The 21,638-nt window shown below is 40.6% G+C and overlaps 2 non-coding genes across 2 annotated transcripts; both read right to left on the reverse strand.

The window, feature by feature from the left end:
* Nucleotides 1–4,663: 4,663 nt before the first annotated feature.
* LOC148545457 (small nucleolar RNA R71) lies at nt 4,664–4,770 on the reverse strand. Its single transcript, XR_015900876.1, has one exon. It is a non-coding gene; the product is annotated as a small nucleolar RNA R71 (small nucleolar RNA).
* Nucleotides 4,771–21,195: 16,425 nt separating this feature from the next.
* LOC148545458 (small nucleolar RNA R71) lies at nt 21,196–21,303 on the reverse strand. Its single transcript, XR_015902063.1, has one exon. It is a non-coding gene; the product is annotated as a small nucleolar RNA R71 (small nucleolar RNA).
* Nucleotides 21,304–21,638: the final 335 nt, after the last annotated feature.

A 21,638-nucleotide genomic window follows, 5' to 3' on the forward strand; every position in this document is an offset into this window, starting at 1 on the left:
CCGAGAGTTTGTACGTAACTATGACAGTTGCCAAAGAGCTGGTAATCTGCCTCATGGTTACGCCATGCCTCAACAAGGAATCTTGGAAATTGAGTTGTTTGACGTATGGGGAATTGACATCATGGGACCTTTCCCACCATCATACTCAAACACTTATATTCTGGTGGCAGTTGACTATGTATCAAAATGGGTTGAAGCCATTGCCACACTCACCAATGATACTAAGACAGTGCTGAAGTTCCTCCAGAAACATATCTTTAGCAGGTTTGGTGTCCCTAGAGTACTAATCAGTGATGGGGGCACTCACTTCTGCAATAAGTAGCTTTACTCTGCCATGGTTCGATATGGGATTCGCCACAAGGTGGCTACTCCATATAATCCACAAACCAATGGGCAAGCTGAAGTCTCTAACAGAGAATTAAAGAGAATCCTGGAACGGACAGTAAATACCCGTAGAAAGGATTGGGCACGGAGCTTGGATGATGCTCTATGGGCTTACAGAACAGTATTCAAGACCCCTATAAGGACCTCTCCATACCAACTCGTGTATGGTAAGGCATGTCACCTACCCGTGGAACTGGAACATAAGGCCTACTGGGCAACCAGATTCCTAAACTTTGATGCCAAATTAGCCGGAGAAAAACGATTGCTCCAGCTAAATGAGCTAGAGGAATTCAGATTCACAGCTTTCGAAAATGCCAAGCTTTATAAAGAGAAATAAAAAAAATGGCATGACAGAAAGCTGTCATCTAGAATCTTTAAACCAGGACAGAAGGTTCTGCTGTTTAACTCTAGACTCAGGCTATTCCCCGGGAAACTGAAATCCCGGTGGAGGGGACCATACGTGATTACAAGTGTATCACCATATGGTTATGTGGAGCTTCAAGATATTGATTCTGATAAGAAGTTCATTGTCAATGGACAGAGAATCAACCACTATCTTGAAGGCAACACTGAGCAAGAGTGCTCAAGGCTGAAGCTAGATTAAAAGCTCAGCAAGGTCCAGCTAAAGACAATAAAGAAGTGCTTGCTGGGAGGCAACCCAGCCATGGGGCATCAATCCTCTAAGCATTTTGCCCTATTTTTATTTTTTATTTGTTTATATAAAGTTCATTGATACTAAGGTAAAGAATCAATTTTATAAATTCACAGGGTTACAGAAGGAATCTGCACACAAAACAGAGAAAAAGAGCTCACTGGCAAGAAAACGCCAGTAAGAGGCCATTTTGGGCGTTCAGCGCCCAAAAGAGGCATCCAGTGGGCGCTGAACACCAGTAAGGATAGCAATCTGGCGTTCAACGCCAGAAAAGGGCAACAACTGGGCGTTCAACGCCCAGGAGTGCAGTATTTGGGTGTTGAACACCCAAAACAGGCAGTGTTTGGGCGTTCAAACGCCAGGATAGTGGGGAGGAGCTCTCCTTCTACCCATCTCCTTTCTTTTCTTTTGCTTGAGGACAGGCAAACCTCTAAGTTTGGTGTGCTTATCCGTGATCACTAAGATCATGGCACCTAAAGGAGAACAACCCACTCCAAGAGGCAAGAAAGAGAGTATTCCAAAACCACTTTGGAATCAAGGGAAGTTCTTAACCAAGGAACATTCAGACCATTACTACAAAATAATGGGTCTAAGATCAGTGATCCCGGAAGTTAAATTCGATCTGAAAGAAGATGAATATCCGGAGATCCAAGAGCAAAATCAAAACAGCATGCTCTGCAAAACTGCTGAGGGAACAAGAGGAGCAAGGGCGTGACTTAAAGGAACTGAAGCGCCAGAAATTCTCTCTTGAAGGACCAAGCACCTCACAGACTAGAGGAACATCCACTTCCAAACCTCAAGGTTGTTGAGTTCTAATCTTAGCCTTAACTCTGTGATAATTGTTCTTATTTTAGTTTTACCTTAGGAATCATATAGTAGTAATTAGTATCTATTTTGATTTTATCTCCAATTAAGCCATAGTTTATTTTTCTCATCATCAGCAAACATGAATAAAATAGTAGATCTTTTAAATAAGAGGCAATAAAATTTCGAGTTTTTAATAAGAGAAATTCTAATTAGTTACATGTGGTGGCAATGCTTTCTGTCTTCTGAATGAATGCTTGAACAGTGCATATGTCTTTTGAATTTGTTGTTTAAGACTGTTAAATATGTTGGCTCTTGAAAGAATGATGAACATGAGACATGTTATTGATAATTTGAAAAATCATAAAAATGATTCTTGAAGCAAGAAAAAGCAGCAAAGAACAAAGCTTGCAGAAAAAAAAAAGAAAAAAAAAGAGAGAGAAAGCAAGCAGAAAAAGCCAAAGCTCTTAAAACCAAAAGGCAAGAGCAAAAAGCCAATAGCCCTTAAAACCAACAGGCAAGGATAATAAAAAGGATCCCAAGGCTTTGAGCATCAGTGGATAGGAGGGCCTAAGGGAATAAAATCCTGGCCTAAGCGGCTAAACCAAGCTGTCCCTAGCCATGTGCTTGTGGCGTGAAGGTGTCAAGTGAAAACTTGAGACTGAGCGGTTAAAGTCAAGGTCCAAAGCAAAAGAAGAGTGTGCTTAAGAACTCTGGACACCTCTAATTGGGGACTTTAGCAATGCTGAGTCACAATCTAAAAGGTTCACCCAATTATGTGTCTGTGGCATTTATGTATCCGGTGGTAATACTGGAAAACAAAGTGCTTAGGGCCACGGCCAAGACTCATGAAATAGCTGTGTTCAAGAATCATCATACTGAAATAGGAGAATCAATAACACTATCTGAATTCTAAGTTCCTATAGATGCCAATCACTCTGAGCTTCAATGGATAAAGTGAGATGCCAAAACTGTTCGGAAGCAAAAAGCTACTAGTCCCGCTCATCTAATTAGAATCTGAGCTTCACTCAAAAACTCTGAGATATTATTGCTTCTCAACCTATTAGTCTTCTATTTTATTTGTCTAGTTACTTGAGGACAAGCAACAGTTTAAGTTTGGTGTTGTGATGAGCGGATATTTTATATGCTTTTTGGGGTTAATTTCATATAGTTTTTAGTATGTTTTAGTTAGTTTTTAGTTTATTTTCATTAGTTTTTAGGAAAAATTCATATTTCTGGACTTTACTATGAGTTGTGTGTTTTTCTGTAATTTCAGGTATTTTTCTGGCTGAAATTGAGGGAGCTGAGCAAAAATCTGATTCAGGCTGAAAAAGGACTACTGATGCTGTTGGATTCTGACCTCCCTGCACTCAAAGTGGATTTTCTGAAGCTACAGAACTCGAATTGGTGTGCTTCTAATTGCGTTGGAAAGTAGACATCTAGGGCTTTCCAGCAATATATAATAGTCTATACTTTGCTCAAGGATAGATGACGTAAACTGGCGTTCAACGCCAGTTCTCTGCCCAATTCTAGCGTCCAGCGCCAGAAAAGGATTAAAAGTTGGAGTTCAACGCCAGAAATGCATCCAAACCTGGCGTTGAACGCCCAAAATGGCCTTATGCACGTGAATTACTTAAGTCTCAGCCCCAGCACACACCAAGTGGGCCCCAGAAGTGGATATCTGCACCATCCATCATAGTTTAGAGACTTATTTTGTATCTCATGACATTTTTAGATCTGAACTTTGTACTCTTTGACGGCATGAGTCTCTAAACTCCATTGTTGGGGGTGAGGAGCTCTGCTGTGTCTCGATGAATTAATGCAAGTATTCCTGTTTTCTATTCAAACATGCGTGTTCCTATCTAAGATATTCATTTGCACTTCAACATGAATGTGATGAACGTGACAATCATCATCATTCCCCCACGAACGCGTGCCTGACAACCACCTCCGTTCTACATCAGATTGAATGAATATCTCTTAGACTCCCTAATCAGAATCTCGGTGGTATAAGCTAGATTGATGGCGGCATTCATGAGAATCCGGAAAGTCTAAACCTTGTCTGTGGTATTCCGAGTAGGATTCAGGGATTGAATGACTGTGACGAGCTTCAAACTCGCGAGTGCTGGGCGTAGTGACAGATGCAAAAGGAGGGTGAATCCTATTCCAGCATGATCGGGAACCTCAGATGATTAGCTGTGCTGTGACAGAGCATTTGGACCATTTTCACAAGAGGAGGGGATGTAACCATTGACAACGGTGATGCCCCAACACACAGCTTGCCATAGAAGGACGTGCGTGCGTGAATCAGATGACAGAGGAAAGCAGAGATTCAGAAGACAAAGCATCTCCAAAACTCCAACATATTCTCCATTACTGCATAACAAGTAACCTTTAATCCATGCTCTCTTGTTTATTCACAATTCAACTGATAAACATAATTGACTTCCTGACTAAGATTTACAAGATAACCATAGATTGCTTCAAACCAACAATCTCCGTGGGATTCGACCCTTACTCACGTGAGGTATTACTTGGACGACCCAGTGCACTTGCTGGTCAGTGGTACGAGTTGTGAAAAGTGTGATTCGCAATTTGTGCACCAAAGATCCTCATCAGTTCTTAGCTGAGTTCTTGCAAATCTGTGACACTGTCAAGACCAATGGGGTTGACCTTGAAGTCTACAGACTTATGCTCTTTCGTTTTGCTGTAAGAGACAGAGCTAGGACATGGTTGGATTCACAACCTAAAGAAAGCCTGAACTCTTGGGAAAAGCTAGTCAATGCCTTCTTGGCAAAGTTCTTTCCACCTCAAAAATTGAGTAAGATTAGAGTGGAAGTCCAAACCTTTAGACAGAAGGATAGTGAATCCCTCTATGAAGCTTGGGAAAGATACAAGCAATTAATCAGAAGGTGCCCTTCTGACATGCTTTCAAAATGGAGCATCATAGGAATCTTCTATGATGGTCTGTCTGAACTATCCAAGATGTCATTGGATATCTCTGCTGGAGGATCTCTTCATTTGAAGAAGACGCCTGCAGAAGCTCAAGAACTCATTGAAATGGTTGCAAATAACCAATTCATGTACACCTCTAAAAGGAATCCTGTAAATAATGGGTCAACTCAAAAGAAAGGAGTTCTTGAGATTGATACTCTGAATGCCTATTGGCTCAGAATAAAATATTGACCCAACAAGTCAATATGATTTCTCAGAGTCTGTCTGAAATGCAAGCAGCAACAGGCAGTACTAAGGAAGCTTCCTCTGAAGAAGAAGCTTATGATTTTGAGAACTCAGCAATGGAAGAGGTGAATTACATGGGAGAACCCTATGGAAACACCTATAATCCTTCATAGAGAAATCATCCAAATCTCTCATGGAAGGATCAACAGAGACCTCAACAAGGTTTCAACAACAATAATGGTGGAAGAAACAGGTTTAGCAATAGCAAGCCTTTTCCATCATCTTCTCAGCAACAGACAGAGAATTCTAAGCAGAACCCCTCTGACTTAACAACCATTGTCTCTGATCTAATCAAAACCACTCAAAGTTTCATAACTGAAACAAGGTCCTCCATTAGAAATTTGGAGGCACAAGTGGGTCAGCTGAGTAAGAAAATTACTGAACTCCCTCCTAGTACTCTCCCAAGCAATACAGAAGAGAATCCAAAAAGAGAGTGCAAGGCCATAACCATATCTCACATGGCCGAACATGGAGAGGAGGAAGAGGCAGTGATTCCCACTGAGGAAGACCTCAATGGACACCTACTGACCTCAATAGAGTTCCCTAATGAGGAACCATGGGAATCTGAGGCTCATTCTGAGACCATAGAGATTCCATTGAATTTACTTCTGCCTTTTATAAGCTTTGATGAGTATTCTTCCTTTGAAGAGGATGAAGATGTCACTGAAAAGTAAGTTGCTAAGTACCTTGGAGCAATCATGAAGCTAAATGCCAAGTTATTTGGTAATGAGACTTGGGAGAATGAACCTCCATTGCTCATTAAAGAACTGGATGACTTGACTAGGCAGAGATTACCTCAAAAGAGACAGGACCCTGGAAAGTTCTTAATCCCTTGTACCATAGGCACCATGAGCTTTGAGAAGGCTCTGTGTGACCTAGGGTCAAGCATAAACCTTATGCCTCTCCCTGTAATGGAGAAGCTAGGGATCATTGAGGTACAAGCTGCAAGAATCTCACTAGAGATGGCAAACAATTCAAAGAAACAGGCTTATGGACTTGTAGAGGATGTCTTGGTAAAGGTTGAAGACCATTACATCCCTGCTGATTTCATAATCCTAGAGACTAGGAAGTGTATGGATGAATCCATCATCCTTGGCAGATCCTTCCTAGCCACAGCAAAGGCTGTGATTGATGTTGACAGAGGAAAATTGATCATTCAAGTGAATGAAGACTCCCTTGTGTTTAAAGCTCAAGGATATCCCTCTGTAACCATGGAGAGGAAGCATGAAGAGTTTCTCTCAATACAGAGTCAAACAGAGCCCCCACAGTCAAACTCTAAGTTTGGTGTTGAACCCCCACATTCAAACTCTAAGTTTGGTGTTGGGAGGTTCGAACATTGCTCTGAACATCTGTGAGGCTCCATGAGAGCCACTGTCAAGCTATTGACATTAAAGAAGCGCTTGTTGGGAGGTAACCCAATCTTTACTTATCTATGTTAAATTTCTATTTTCTATTGTTATTTTATGTTTTCTGTAGGTTGATGATCATGTGAAGTCACAAAAACAATTGAAAAAGCAAAAACAAAGTGAAAAACAGAATGAAAAACAGAACACCCTAGAGGAGATAGTTACTGGCGTTTAAACGCCAGTAAAGGTAGCAGAATGGGTGTTAAACACCCAGTCTGGCACCATTCTGGGCGTTTAACTCCAAAAAAGGGCACCAGACTGGCGTTTAACGCCAAGAATGGGCAAGAAGCTGGCGTTAAATGCCAGAAATGGGCAGCAGCCTGGCGTTTAATGCCAGGATTGGCAGAAAGGGGCGTTTTGCACGCCACCTGGTGCAGGAATGAGATATCCTTGACACCTCAGGATCTGTGGACCCCACAGGATCCCCACCTACCTCACCATCCAAATTCAAACCACTTTCCCTCCCAAACCCACCCATAATGGCCGAAACATACACACCCCTCTCACTCCTATATAAACCCATCTTCACTCTTTCATTTTCACACAACCTAAACACCACTTCTCCCCCTTGGCCGAAACACAAAGCCCATTCTATCTCCTCTATTTCTTCTTCTTCTACTCTCTTCTTTCTTCTTTTGCTCGAGGACGAGCAACCTTCTAAGTTTGGTGTGGTAAAAGCTAAAGCTTTTTGTTTTTCCATAACCATTTATGGCACCAAAGGCCGGAGAAACCTCTAGAAAGAGGAAAGGGAAGGCAAAAGCTTCCACCTCCGAGTCATGGGAGATGGAGAGATTCCTCTCAAGGGTGCATCAAGACCACTTCTATGAAGTTGTGGCCAAGAAGAAAGTGATCTCTGAGGTCCCTTTCAAGCTCAAAAAGAATGAGTATCTGGAGATCCGACATGAGATCCGAAGAAGAGGTTGGGAAGTTCTCACCAACCCCATTCAACAAGTCGGGATCTTAATGGTTCAAGAGTTCTATGCCAATGCATGGATCACCAAGAACCATGATCAAAGTGTGAACCTGGACCCTAATAATTGGCTTACAATGGTTCGGGGGAATTACTTAGATTTTAGTCCGGAAAATGTAAGGTTGGCATTCAACTTGCCTATGATGCAAGGAGATGCACACCCCTACACTAGAAGGGTCAACTTTGATCAAAGGTTGGACCAAGTCCTCATGGACATATGTGAAGAGGGCGCTCAATAGAAGAGAGATTCAAGAGGGAAGCCGGTTCAACTAAGAAGGCATGACCTCAAGCCCGTGGCTAGGGGATGGTTAGAGTTCATCCAACGCTCAATCATTCCCACTAGCAACCGGTCTGAAGCTACTATAGACCGGGCTATCATGGTACATAGCATCATGATTGGAGAGGAAGTGGAAGTTCATGTGGTTATATCCCAAGAACTCTACAAGGTGGCGGACAAGTCCTCTCCTTTGGCAAGGTTAGCCTTCCCTCATCTCATTTGTCACCTCTGCAATTCGGCTGGAATTGACATAGAGGGAGACATTCTCATTGATGAGGACAAACCCATCACTAAGAAAAGGATGGAGAAAACAAGAGAACCTCATCAAGAGCATGAGGAATTTCCTCATCATGAAATCCCTGAGATACCTCAAGGGATGCATCTTCCTCCACAAAACTATTGGGAGCAAATCAACACCTCCCTAGGAGAATTGAGTTCCAACATGGGACAACTAAGGGTGGAGCACCAAGAGCATTCCATCCTCCTCCATGAAATTAGAGAAGATCAAAGAACCATGAGAGAGGAGCAACAAAGGCAAGGAAGAGACATTGAGGAGCTCAAGCACTCCATAAGATCTTCAAGAGGAAGAACAAGCCGCCATCACTAAGGTGGACCCGTTCTTTAACTTCCTTGTTCTTTATTTTCCTGTTTTTCGAAAATTATGCTTTATGTTTATCTATGTTTGTGTCCTTATTACATGATCATTAGTGTCTAAGTGTCTATGCCTTAAAGCTATGAAAATGAATCCATCACCTTTCTTAAATGAAAAATGTTTTTAATTGAAAAAGAAAAAGAAGTGCATGAATTTCAAATTTTAAAACAGTTTAATTATCTTGATGTGGTGGCAATACTATTGTTTTTCTAAATGAATGCTTGAAAAGTGCATACTTTTGAATTTGATTGTTTATGAATGTTAAAATTGTTGGCTCTTGAAAGAATGAAAGGAAAAGGAGAAATGTTATCTGATGATCTGAAAAATCATAAAATTGATTCTTGAAGCAAGAAAAAGCAGTGAAAATCTTGCAAAAAAAAAAAAGCAAGCATAAAAAGCCAATACCCCTTTAAACCAAAAGGCAAGGGTGATAAAAAGGATCCAAGGCTTTGAGCATCAGTGGATAGGAGGGCCCACAGGAATAAAATCCTGGCCTAAGCGGCTAAACCAAGCTGTCCCTAACCATGTGCTTGTGGCGTGAAGGTGTCAAGTGAAAACTTGAGACTGAGCGGTTAAAGTCAAGGTCCAAAGCAAAAAGAAGAGTGTGCTTAAGAACCCTGGACACCTCTAATTGGGGACTCTAGCAAAGCTGAGTCACAATCTGAAAAGGTTCACCCAGTTATGTGTCTGTGGCATTTATGTATCCGGCGGTAATACTGGAAAACAAACTGCTTAGGGCCACGGCCAAGACTCATAAAGTAGCTGTGTTCAAGAATCAACATACTTAACTAGGAGAATCAATAACACTATCTGGATTCTCAGTTCCTATAGATGCCAATCATTCTGAACTTCAAGGGATAAAGTGAGATGCCAAAACTGTTCAGAAGCAAAAAGCTAAAAGCCCCGCTCATCTAGTTAATACTGATCTTCATAGATGTTTTTGGAATTCATTGTATATTCTCTTCTTTTTATCCTATTTGATTTTCAGTTGCTTGGGGACAAGCAACAATTTAAGTTTGGTGTTGTGATGAGCGGATAATTTATACGCTTTTTGGCATTGTTTTTAGTATATTTTAATTAGTTTTTATTATATTTTTATTAGTTTTTAAATAAAAATCACTCTTCTGGACTTTAATATGAGTTTGTGTGTTTTTCTGTGATTTCAGGTATTTTCTGGCTGAAATTGAGGACCTGAGCAAAAATCTGATTCAGAGGCTGAAAAAAGACTGCAGATGCTGTTGGATTCTGACCTCCCTGCACTCAAAGTAGATTTTCTGGAGCTAAAGAAGCCCAATTGGCGCGCTCTCAATTCCGTTGGAAAGTAGACATTCTGCGCTTTCCAGCAATATATAATAGTCCATACTTTGCCCGAGATTTGATGGCCCAAACAGGCGTTCCAAGTCAGCTCAAGAATTCTGGCGTTTAACTCCAAAACTGGCACAAAAGCTGGAGTTAAACGCCCAAACTAGCACAAAAGCTGGCGTTTAACTCCAAGAAAAGTCTCTACACGAAAATGCTTCAATTCTCAGCCCAAGCACACACCAAGTGGGCCCGGAAGAAGATTTCTGCATTAATTACTGATTTCTGTAAACCCTAGGCTACTAGTTCTCTATAAAAAGGACCTTTTGCTATTGTATTTTCATACATTGAATCTTTGATAAGTCTTATGCTATCTTAGACACGTTTGGGGCTGGCCTCATGGCCATGCCTGAACCTTGTTCTTATGTATTTGTAACGGTGAAGTTTCTACACACCATAGATTAAGGTGTGGAGCTCTACTGTTCTTCATGAATTAATACAAGTACTATTGTTTTTCTATTCAACTCAAGTCTATTTCTTCTCCAAGATATTCATTCGTTCTTCAACTTGATGAATGTGATGATCCGTGACACTCATCATCATTCTCACCTATGAACGCGTGACTGACAACCACTTCCGTTCTACATGCAAACAAGCTTGAATGCATATCTCTTGGGTTTCTAATCTAAGATTGGAACCTTCGTGGTATAGGCTAGAATTATTGGCGGCCATTACTGAGATCCGAAATGTCTAAACCTTGTCTGTGATATTCTGAGTAGGATCTGGGAAGGGATGACTGTGACGAGCTTCAAACTCGCGATTGTGGGGTGTGTGACAGACGCAAAAGGATCAATGGATCCTATTCCGACATGATCGAGAATCGACAGCTAATTAGCCGATGTTGTGACAGAGCATCAGGACCATTTTCACTGAGAGGACGGGATGTAGCCATTGACAACGGTGATGCCCAACATAAAGCTTGCCATGGAAAGGAGTATGAATGATTGGAAGAAGGCAATAGGAAAGCAGAGGTTCAAGGGGAACAAAGCATCTTCATACGCTTATCTGAAATCCACCAATGAATTACATAAGTATCTCTATCTTTATTTTATGTTTATTTTCATCACCTTAAACTCCATAACCATTTGAATCCGCCTGACTTAGATTTACAAGATGACCATAGCTTGCTTCAAGCCGACAGTCTCCGTGGGATCGACCCTTACTCACGTAAGGTTTATTACTTGGACGACCCAGTGCACTCGCTGGTTAGTTGTGCGGAATTGTGACGAAGTGTGATTCACGTTTGAGAGCTCCAAGTCTTTGGCGCCATTGTTGATGATCACAATTTCGTGCACCAGGGAGAGTGCCTCGGACGTGGACCCTGGCCATGTAGTACCGAATGAAGCGTGGCAGGTACAGGTCCTTACCCTCCATCACACACCATAAAAGGGTAATCATAGCGGCAGGTAGCTCCGTCTCGTGAGTACTCGGTATAATAAAGTTGCTTAGGATCTGATGCCATAGCCAAGCCTCATCATTCAAGTATGCCCGCTTGATTCCCTTAGGCATGGTGGTGTTCTGACCCATGACCCATGGAACAGTCGGGTCAAGGGCTATCCTTGCCTTGACGGCATCCCAATCAAACTTCATGAAGCGCATGTCCTCCTCAACTTTTTGATAACCATCCAGCTGATCGGATTTAGGCAGAAGCTTCAGAACATCCTCTATGGCCTCTTCAGTGACCAGTATCTACTTCCCTCTTAGGTTTACTGCATCTAGGGAAGTTTTGAAGTAATTGTAGTAAAATTCCCTTACCCAAGATGCATTGACCTCAGTCAGGTTTCTCTCCAGGAAGAACCAGCCTCTTTGTTTGATCTGATCAGAGGTGTATTGCTGGAGTTCTTCTGGGATTTTCAAAGTCCTCTCCAGGTACAGGTTCCTGGAGGTTGCAAACACCGGATACTTCAGCTCGCAGTATCGGTTTGCAAATCTAATGGGATCAGTAGCAGAGAGTAGTTGGTCAGCCTTCTCCTGCGGGGTAAAGTGTTTCTCCCGCCAGGAGTCATCGTGCATGATGTCCAGTATGGACATAGAGGATTCTCCTCTTTTCCGTTTGCCAGTTGTTGCCTTTCCTTTTCCCTTTCTCTGGGTGTCAGACATCCTAAAAAAAACAGAAAACCATGATATAATAAAAATAGGAAAGCAGGTAAGCAATTAATCGAAAGAAGCATATAATGGCAAAGGAGCAATAGAATAATGAAAAGGAGTTAAGTAAATGTTCATTAAGGATTGTATAGGAGTTAAAAGTCCGAGAATAAAAATTCACAATCCAAAATGTAAAAGGATTCATGTTAAGTAGGAAAAACGTCTATCATGCCTTGGTTAGAATGTTAGAGAGAATAGTGAAAAACCAGAAGAAATGTTTTGAAAGGTAAGTGGGTTAGGAATGAAAAAGAGGTTAGGAAGTTAAAATTAGTGAATTAGTAAAAAGTGGGTTAGAGTAAGTGGCATAATGAGCATTATCTAAATAACGAGAATTCACAAATTAAAGCAACAGATAACTCAAATTCAAACAAGGAAGTTAAGGATGAATCAAATGAAAATAGCAAAAAGTGGAATTGAATCATCCAAGATGCAATTTATCAACCAGGAAATTAAAAAGAATAAGAAAGCTTGCCCTGTCATTCATGAATTGGTTTGGTAAAAGCTGAGTAAAGCAGAGTGCAAGTTTGCCAAAACCAAAATAGGAATGAAAATCAAAATAATTTACAAAAATTTGGGCAGCATCCCGGCTAAAATTTGATGTTCCCAGAAAATAAATAGCAATCAGAATAGCTCATATGAATTAAAATATAGTTGCAATTACATAAAGGGAATATGAACATGGAAAAGCAGTGTAAAAAGCAGCATGAAACAAGAAATTACAGCATATGAATAATACTAACATCACAGCAACAGCAGAATTGCAAAAATTAGAAAACAAGAAACATGAACAGCGCAATTAAACAGGCCTAAATCCACTAACCACATCCTAGGCTACCTAAGAACCTAGAATCCACTACAACATGCATAAGTAACTAGCCTAAATATGAACATAAACAGAAAAATAGGAAATTAACGATGAATAGAAAGAAGGGTTGCGTTCAGCGGAACCTGGAAGGCATAGGAAAGAAAGTGGGGCAGAGAGGTGGCCGGAGGATGGTGGTGGTGGTGGCTGACGCGGTGGTTGACAGCGGCACGACGGCGGTGGCGGCTGTTCAGAGGCAGGGAGTTTCGGGAAGGGTAATGGGGTTAGGAGGGGAAAGGAGAAGGAAGGGAAGGGGGCGTTGGTAGTGGTTGGGGGCGCAGCGGTGACGGCGGCGCGGAGGGTGTAGCGGTCGCGGAGGGGTGGCAGTGGTGATGGAGGGAAGAAGAGGAAAGAAGAAGAGAGAGGAAGGGGAGGAAGGGGGTGGCATGGCGGCGGCTTCTGGGTGGTCTTCGGGGTTGCGGTGGGCAGTGGTGGTGGCTGGAAGTTGTGGGTGGTGGTTGTGGAGAAAAGAGAGGAAGGAGAGGGGGCTGGGGGGGCGCGAATGGGTAGGGTTTCGCGTGGCTGGGGGTTATTAAATTTGAATCCACGCGATCGCGTAGGGCACGCGGTCGCGTGGCTGGGGTGGAATAGGGGTTGACGCGATCGCGTGGGGCACGCGATTGCATGGAATGGATAAAGGAGTGAATGACGCGGTCGCATGAGGCATTTGACCGCGTCGCTGGAAATTGTGCTAAACGCACGATTCCAGCGTCGTTTCAGCGCAACTCTCTGTCTCTTTTGGGGTGGTGTGCAATCCACGCGACGCGATCGCGTCGCTCACGCTGTCGCGTGGGATTGGTGTTGTGCAAGTGACGCGATCGCGTGGGTGGCGCGATCGCGTGGGCATTTTGTGCGAAACGCACAATGGCCACACGATTCCAGCCTAACTTTCTGGACGTTGGATATTTACGCCGATTTCCAGATCACGCGGCCGAATGGGTGACGCGGACACGTGGGTGGTTGCTTTGCGCAACTGACGCGATCGCATGAGCGATGCGGTCGTGTCGCACGCCTTCTTTTTTTTATGTAGGTATGCAATTATGTAGTATACAATGCGAATGAATAATATTCAGGTTCAATTGAAAAGGAAAACAAAAAATAAATAACACCAAATAAAACTGAAAAAGAAACGACCATACCGTGGTGGGTTGTCTCCCACTTAGCACTTTAAGTTAAAGTCCTTAAGTTGGACATTGGATGAGCTTCCTGTTATGGTGGCTTGCGCTTGAATTCGTCCAGAAATCTCTACCAATGTTTGGAATGCCAATAGCCTCTGGGATCCCAAACTAGGCATGTAAAGATTCTGAGCAGCTTCAAACAGATTCTCAGGCTCCCGGGGTGACAAATGTCAAAATAGATTCCAGGATCCCATACATTGCTTTTAAATCCGCCTTTGTCTTGATCTATATTTTTCCATCCGAGCGGTTTAGAAAGTAGATTTTCACCAAGATAACCAAACATTTTTCGAGATCCATTTTATAGATCATGATGCCAATCCACACACTTCGAGTTGAAGCGTGGAACCTTATTGAACCTTGTGCACCAGTTCTGAGTGCGAGCCATTTTTCTCTTACTCTTAAAGCCGCAGAGAGCTCTAAGCTGGCCATCTGTTTCGAGCAAACCGTATTCAAGTGAGAAAATAAAGCTAAGGGTTAAGGATTGTACCCACTTGAAGCTTATATTGGGTGGTAATGGCCTTGGGATAGGTGTTTCTAGTGGTTTTGTAAGTTCTACTCCCTTGTGCTCTTCTGTGAATTTCTTCACTTCCTTGCAGACTTCTTCAATTGCATCCATGTCCTGATCAAAGCCTTCTATGTCTTCCTCGTCACTTAAGTCATAAATGGGAGGTTGAGAGAAATCTACCTCTGCATCGTCTTCGTATTCACTTGGGGAAGACTCTTCGATCTCAGAGAATTCACTTGCGGATGCAAGTTCATTACTAGGAGAACTTGACTCGTGACTATCATCATCAAGGAAACTTGCTTCTTGGAGTATTCCGTCTAGTTCCTCATAAAAGACTTGCCTTGGGGGTTGTGTACTATCCTCCTTAGCATCAATTGTAACGTCCTTGACAGAATTCTCCACAAATTTGGATTCCCATGGAGGTTCAGCGTCTCCTAGGTCTTTAACCAACTCTTCTTCTTGTATAATGACGGCTTCCTCTACTTGTTCCAATACGAAGTCATGCCCTGCTCTGTCCACTGGAGTTTCTAGTATCTCCTTCATGTTATGCTCATCATTAGATTGTCCACACGGAGTTGTGGGAGGTCCTTGAATGTTCGAACGTCTAGAAGATAATTGACTTATTGCTTGCTCCAGTTGATAAAGGGTTGTTTGAAGTTGATCTACTGTTTCCTTGAGGCGAACCTCTGATTCTTAGGGTGATGGATTTAGACGTGGTACATTGGGAAGTGGTGGTGTTTGGGAATAATTGGATTGGAATCGGGGTAAATGAGGATCATATGGTGGCGAATGGTGAAAAGGAGCTTGTGAGTGTGGTGGTTCGAAGTTGTGTTGAGAGGATGGTCTATAGGCATGGGGTGGGACTTGTTGGTAGTTACAAGGTTGTCCACCATATCTATCAGCTTGGTACGCATTGTAGAATGGTCTTTGTCCATGATATCTTGGAGGGTGTTGTTGCCTAAAGGGTTGATCAGATCCTTTTGGCTCCATCCATCTTTGATTGCTCTGACCTTGATGCATGTTGCTGTTATAACTTTTACTCCTTTCAACAATATTAGAACCAAACTCAAAGCGAGAGGGGTGAGGATTCATAGTAGCTAATGGAAATAAAAAGAGAAAAATAAAGATAATAAACAAGTAAAAGAAAAATATTTACAATAACCAATAATAAGGCACACGATTGCAGTTCCCCGACAACGGCGCCATTTTGAAGAACTGAAGATTGATGGTTTAGAAGTTATAGTAAACTCTCGTTGCAAGTATAGTTACTAAACCAAGCAATCAACCTTTCTTACAAACGTTTTGGTTGTCACAAGTAACAAACCCCTTTAAAATTGATAACCGAGTATTTAAACCTCGGGTCGTCTTCTCAAGGAACTGCAGGGAAGTATGTTCTTATTATTGGTTATGAAGATTGTAAATTGGGGTTGTGAAGATGAGGAACAAGTAATTTAAATTGCAATTAAAATAAGTAAAAGACTGTAAAATGAGTAAATAACTGTAAAATGCACTTTTGGCAAGGTATGAGAAATTGGAAGTCCTATCCTAGTTATCCTTATCAATGATGATGAAAATTGAATCTTAATTCCACTCAGTTAACCCTTGCTAGAGCAAGGGAATGTCAAGTGACTAATTAGTTTGATCCTCAAATCCTAGTTAATCCCTAAGGAAAGATTGGGATTGTTGAAGTTCAATTCAATTAGCAAAGATAACAATTATCGATCACGTTGAGTTTGATAACTCCTGAGTTACTGATTTCCTAACCAAGACCAAAAGGGGAAAAATAAATCTACTGGAATAAAAATGTCTTCAGATTGGAAGCAACAGTAATATAAATAAAAGAAAGCAATAATAAACTGAAATACCTCAAATAACATTAATTCAAAAGAATAATCTGTAACATAGAAGAATTCATAAACTAAATCGAAAAGATAAATAAAAAGGAATATTGAACCTGATAAAAAGAGATAATCCTGAAAGCAAAAGAAATCCTAATTCTAAATCCTAAAAGAGAGAGGAGAGAACCTCTCCCTCAAAACTACATCTAATTCATGAATACTAACTAATTGGAGACTCCCCTCCGAGTGGATGCATTCCCCCACTTCATAACCTCTGATCTGTGCCTTCTGGACTTGGATTTGGGCCAAAAAGGGCTTCAGAAATCGCTAGGGGCGTTTTCTGTAATATTTGGTGCGTGGCCTCTGTTACGCGTCCGCGTGGGTCACGCGGTCGCGCCGTCTGGAGTTTTCCTTGTCACGCGGTCGCTTCAGTCATGTGTCCGCGTCATATGCATTTCGCTCATGGCGCGCGGTCGCGTCAATCATGCGGTCGCGTCACTGCCATTTCGCGCTGGCATGCGGCCGCGTCGTCCATGCGATCGCATCGCTGCCAGTTTCTTCAAAAACTCCATTTTATGCTTTCCTTCCAATTTTGTATGTTTTCTTTCCATCCTTTAAGTCATTCCTGCCTTATAAGATCTGAAATTACTCAACACAAGAATCACGGCATCGAATGGAAATAAAGGGTAATCAAAATAATTATTTTTAACCATAGAAAACATGTTTTTCACATACATCACATAATAAGGAAGGGAAAGTAAAACCATGAAATTAATATGAATAAGTGGGTGAAGGATTGAATAAATCACTCAATTTGAGCACAAAATATATCATAAAATATGGGTTTATTAGAGGGTACAAGGATTAGCATTAAAAATCAATAGGCTTCATTGAGAAATTTGGAAATTTAAGTGGGACAAATGGCTCAAGAAATAGGGAAAGCCATGATGAGCGGATAATTTATATGCTTTTTGGCATTGTTTTTAGTATGTTTTTAGTAGAATCTGGTTACTTTTAGGGATGTTTTCATTATTTTTTATGTTAAATTCACATTTCTGGACTTTACAATGAGTTTGTGTATTTTTCTGTGATTTCAGGTATTTTCTGGCTAAAATTGAGGGACTTGAGCAAAAATCAGATTCAGAGGTTGAAGAAGGACTGCTGATGCTGTTGGATTCTGACCTCTCTGCACTCAAAGTGGATTTTCTGGAGCTACAGAACTCAAAATGGCGCGGTTTTAAATTGCGTTGGAAAGTAGACATCTAGGGCTTTCCAGCAATATATAATAGTCCATACTTTGACCGAGTTTAGACGACGCAAAAGGGCGTTGAACGCCAATTCTACGCTGCAGTCTGGAGTTAAACGCCAGAAACACGTCACAAACCAGAGTTGAACGCCAGAAATACGTTACAACCTGGCGTTCAACTCCAGAAAGAGCCTCTGCACGTGTAACATTCAAGCTCAGCCCAAGCACACACCAAGTGGGCCCCGGAAGTGGATTTATGCATCAATTACTTACATCTGTAAACCCTAGTAACTAGTTTATTATAAATAGGACCTTTTACTATTGTATTAGACATCTTTGATCAGTTTTATGCTATCTTAGACTTTCATGGGGGCTGGCCATTCGGCCATGCCTGAATCATTATCACTTATGTATTTTCATATGGTAGAGTTTCTACACTCCATAGATTAAGGTGTGGAGCTCTGCTGTTCCTCAGAGATTAATGCAAAGTACTACTGTTTTTCTATTCAATTCAACTTATTCCGCTTCTAAGATATTCATTCGCACTTCAACCTGAATGTGATGAACGTGACAATCATCATCATTCCCCCACGAACGCGTGCCTGACAACCACTTCCGTTCCACCTTAGATTGAATGAGTATCTCTTGGATCGCTTAATCAGAATCTTCGTGGTATAAGCTAGATTGATGGCGGCATTCATTAGAGTCCGGAAAGTCTAAACCTTGTCTGTGGTATTCCGAGTAGGACTCTGGGATTGAATGACTGTGACGAACTTCAAACTCACGAGTGCTGGGCGTAGTGACAGACGCAAAAGGAGGGTGAATCCTATTCCAGTATGATCGAGAACCTCAGATGATTAGCCGTGCTGTGACAGAGCATTTGAACCATTTTCACAAGAGGATGGGATGCAGCCATTGACAAGGGTGATGCCTCCAGACGATTAGCCATGCAGTGACAACGCATTGGACCATTTTCCAGAGAGGATAAAAAGTAGCCATTTACAACGGTGATGTCCTTACATAAAGCCAGCCATGGAAAGGAGTAAGATTGATTGGATGAAGACAGCAGGAAAGCAGAGGTTCAGAGGAACGAATGCATCTCTATACGCTTATCTGAAATTCTAACCAATAAATTACATAAGTATTTCTATCCTTATTTTCTATTTATTATTAATATTCGAAAACTCCATAACTATTTGATATCCGCCTGACTGAGATTTACAAGGTGACTATAGCTTGCTTCAAGCCGACAATCTCCGTGGGATCGACCCTTACTAACATAAGGTTTATTACTTGGACGACCCAATGCACTTGCTGGTTAGTTGTATCGAAGTTCTGAATGAAAAACAATTTATTAAGACGTGCGTACAGAGTTTCTGGCGCCGTTGCCTGAGATCACAATTTCGTGTACCAAGCCATAAGTGTTCTTTCCAGTGATAGAATTCCAAACCCCAACGAAAAATGCAAAGCAATAAGTCTAAGAAGTGGAAGAGTGCTAAAAAGGGAAGAAGATGAAACACATGTTGCCAAGAACAGAGAAGCAGCTCCAGAGGGTAACAATTTGCAAGAAGAACAGGCAATCCCATCTACTCAACAACAACTAACACAAACCTCCAAAGATACACCAAAAGAGAATATCCAATGTCTGAATACAAGCCAAGAATACTATACCTTCAAAGGTTGCAAAAAAGAGGCCAATGATCATCAATTTTCTAAGTTCTGGAGGTTTTCAAGAAGCTACAAATAAACATCCTCTTTCCTGAAGCTCTTGGACAAATGCCCTTATATGCCAAGTTTATATAAGAGTTAATTTCCAAGAAAAGAAATTGGAGGGAGAATGAAACCGTGGTGCTCACAAAGGAGTGTAGTGCTATAATCTTAAAGAACCTTCTTGAGAAATTAAAAGATCCTGGAAGCTTTGTGATCCCTTGCACAATTGGGAAAGTGACTGTTGAAAGAGCTTTGTGTGACCTGGGAACTAGCATCAATCTAATGCCATTATCTTTATTGTACAAACTTCAAATTGAAAAGGTGAAGCCTACAAGAATTTCTCTATGACTTGCTGACCGCCCTCTTAAATCTCCTTGGTGTCTTGCATGTTTTCTTTGCATTAAAAATTTTTCAAAAATAAGTTCTTGATGTTCATCTTGACATTCAAAGTGTTCTTGGTGTTCATCTTGACATTCATAGCATTCTTGCATGCATTCATCATTTTGATCTAAAAATTTTCATGCATTGAGTCTTTTTCATGTTTTTCTCTTTCATCATTGAAAATTCAAAAAAAAAAAAAATATCTTCCCCTTTTTCACTCATAAATTTCGAAAATTTGGATTGACTTTTTCAAATTTTTTTTTAAAAATCTAGTTGTTTTTATGAGTCAAATCAAATTTTCAATTTAAAAATCTTATCTTTTTCAAAATCTTTTTCAAAAATCAAATCTTTTTCATTTTTCTTATTTATTTTTGAAAATTTTAAAAATATTTTTCAAAAATTTTTTTCTTATCTTTATCTCCTAATTTTCGAAAATAACATCATCAATTAATGTTTTGATTCAAAAATTTCAAGTTTGTTACTTGCTTGTTAAGAAAGATTCAAACTTTGAGTTCTAGAATCATATCTTGTGATTTCTTGTGAATCAAGTCATTAATTGTGATTTTAAAAATCAAATCTTTTTCAAAACTAATTTCAATCATATCTTTTCAAAAATATCTCTTTATCTTATTTTTTTCAAAATTTGATTTTAAAATATCCTTTCTAACTTCTTATCTTCTTATCTTTTCAAAATTGATTTTCAAATTTGTTTCAACTAACTAACTAACTTTTTGTTTGTTTCTTATCTTTTTCAAAACTACCTAACTAACTCTCTCTCTCTAATTTTCGAAAATATCTTTCCTCTTTTTCAAAATTTCTTTTTAATTAACTAATTATTTTAATTTTCGAAAAATTACTAACCTTTTTCAAAAACTATTTTCGAAAATTACTAACTCTTTTTCAAAAATAATTTTCGAAAATTCTCCTTCTCTCTCATCTCCTTCTATTTATTTATTCATCTACTAACACCTCTCTTCATCCCACATCTCTGCTCTCCTTACCCTTGTGGTAAAAAGGATCCCTATTATTATTTTTCTGTCCTTCTTTTTCATACGAGCAGGAGCAAAGACAAGAACATTCTTGTTGAAGCAGATCCAGAACCTGAAAGGACTCTGAAGAGGAAACTAAGAGAAGCTAAATTACAACAATCCAGCAAGCACCTTTCAGAAATTTTCGAACAAGAAGAGGAGATGGCAGCCAAAAATAATAATAATGCAAGGAGGATGCTTGGTGACTTTACTGCACCTAATTCCAATTTACATGGAAGAAGCATCTCCATTCCTGCCATTGGAGTAAACAATTTTGAGCTTAAACCTCAATTAGTTTCTCTGATGCAGCAGAACTGCAAGTTTCATGGACTTCCATCTGAAGATCCTTTTCAGTTTATAACTGAATTCTTGCAGATATGTGATACTGTTAAGACTAATGGAGTAGATCCTGAAGTCTACAAGCTCATGCTTTTCCCTTTTGCTGTAAGAGACAGAGCTAGAGTATGGTTGGACTCTCAACCTAAGGATAGCCTAAACTCTTGGGATAAGCTAGTCAAGGATTTCTTAGCCAAGTTCTTTCCTCATCAAAAGCTGAGTAAGCTTAGAGTGGATGTTCAGACCTTCAGACAGAAAGAAGGTGAATCCCTCTATGAAGCTTGGGAGAGATACAAAGGACTGACCAAAAAGTGTCCTTCTGACATGCTTTCAGAATGGACCATCCTGGACATATTCTATGATGGTCTGTCTGAATTAGCTAAAATGTCATTAGATACTTCTGCAGGTGGATCCATTCACCTAAAGAAAACACCTGCAGAAGCTCAAGAACTCATTGACATGGTTGCTAATAACCAGTTCATGTACACTTCTGAGAGGAATCCTGTGAGTAATGGGATGCCTATGAAGAAGGGAGTTCTTGAAATTGATACTCTGAATGCCATACTGGATCAGAATAAAATAATGACTCAGCAAGTCAATATGATTTTTTAGAGTCTGAATGGAATGCAAGCTGCATCCAACAGTACTCAAGAGGCATCTTCTGA

The sequence above is a fragment of the Arachis ipaensis genome, chromosome B9 (assembly GCF_059453495.1).
Source record: "Arachis ipaensis isolate K30076 ecotype BB chromosome B9, ASM5945349v1, whole genome shotgun sequence".
NCBI lineage: Eukaryota > Viridiplantae > Streptophyta > Magnoliopsida > Fabales > Fabaceae > Arachis > Arachis ipaensis.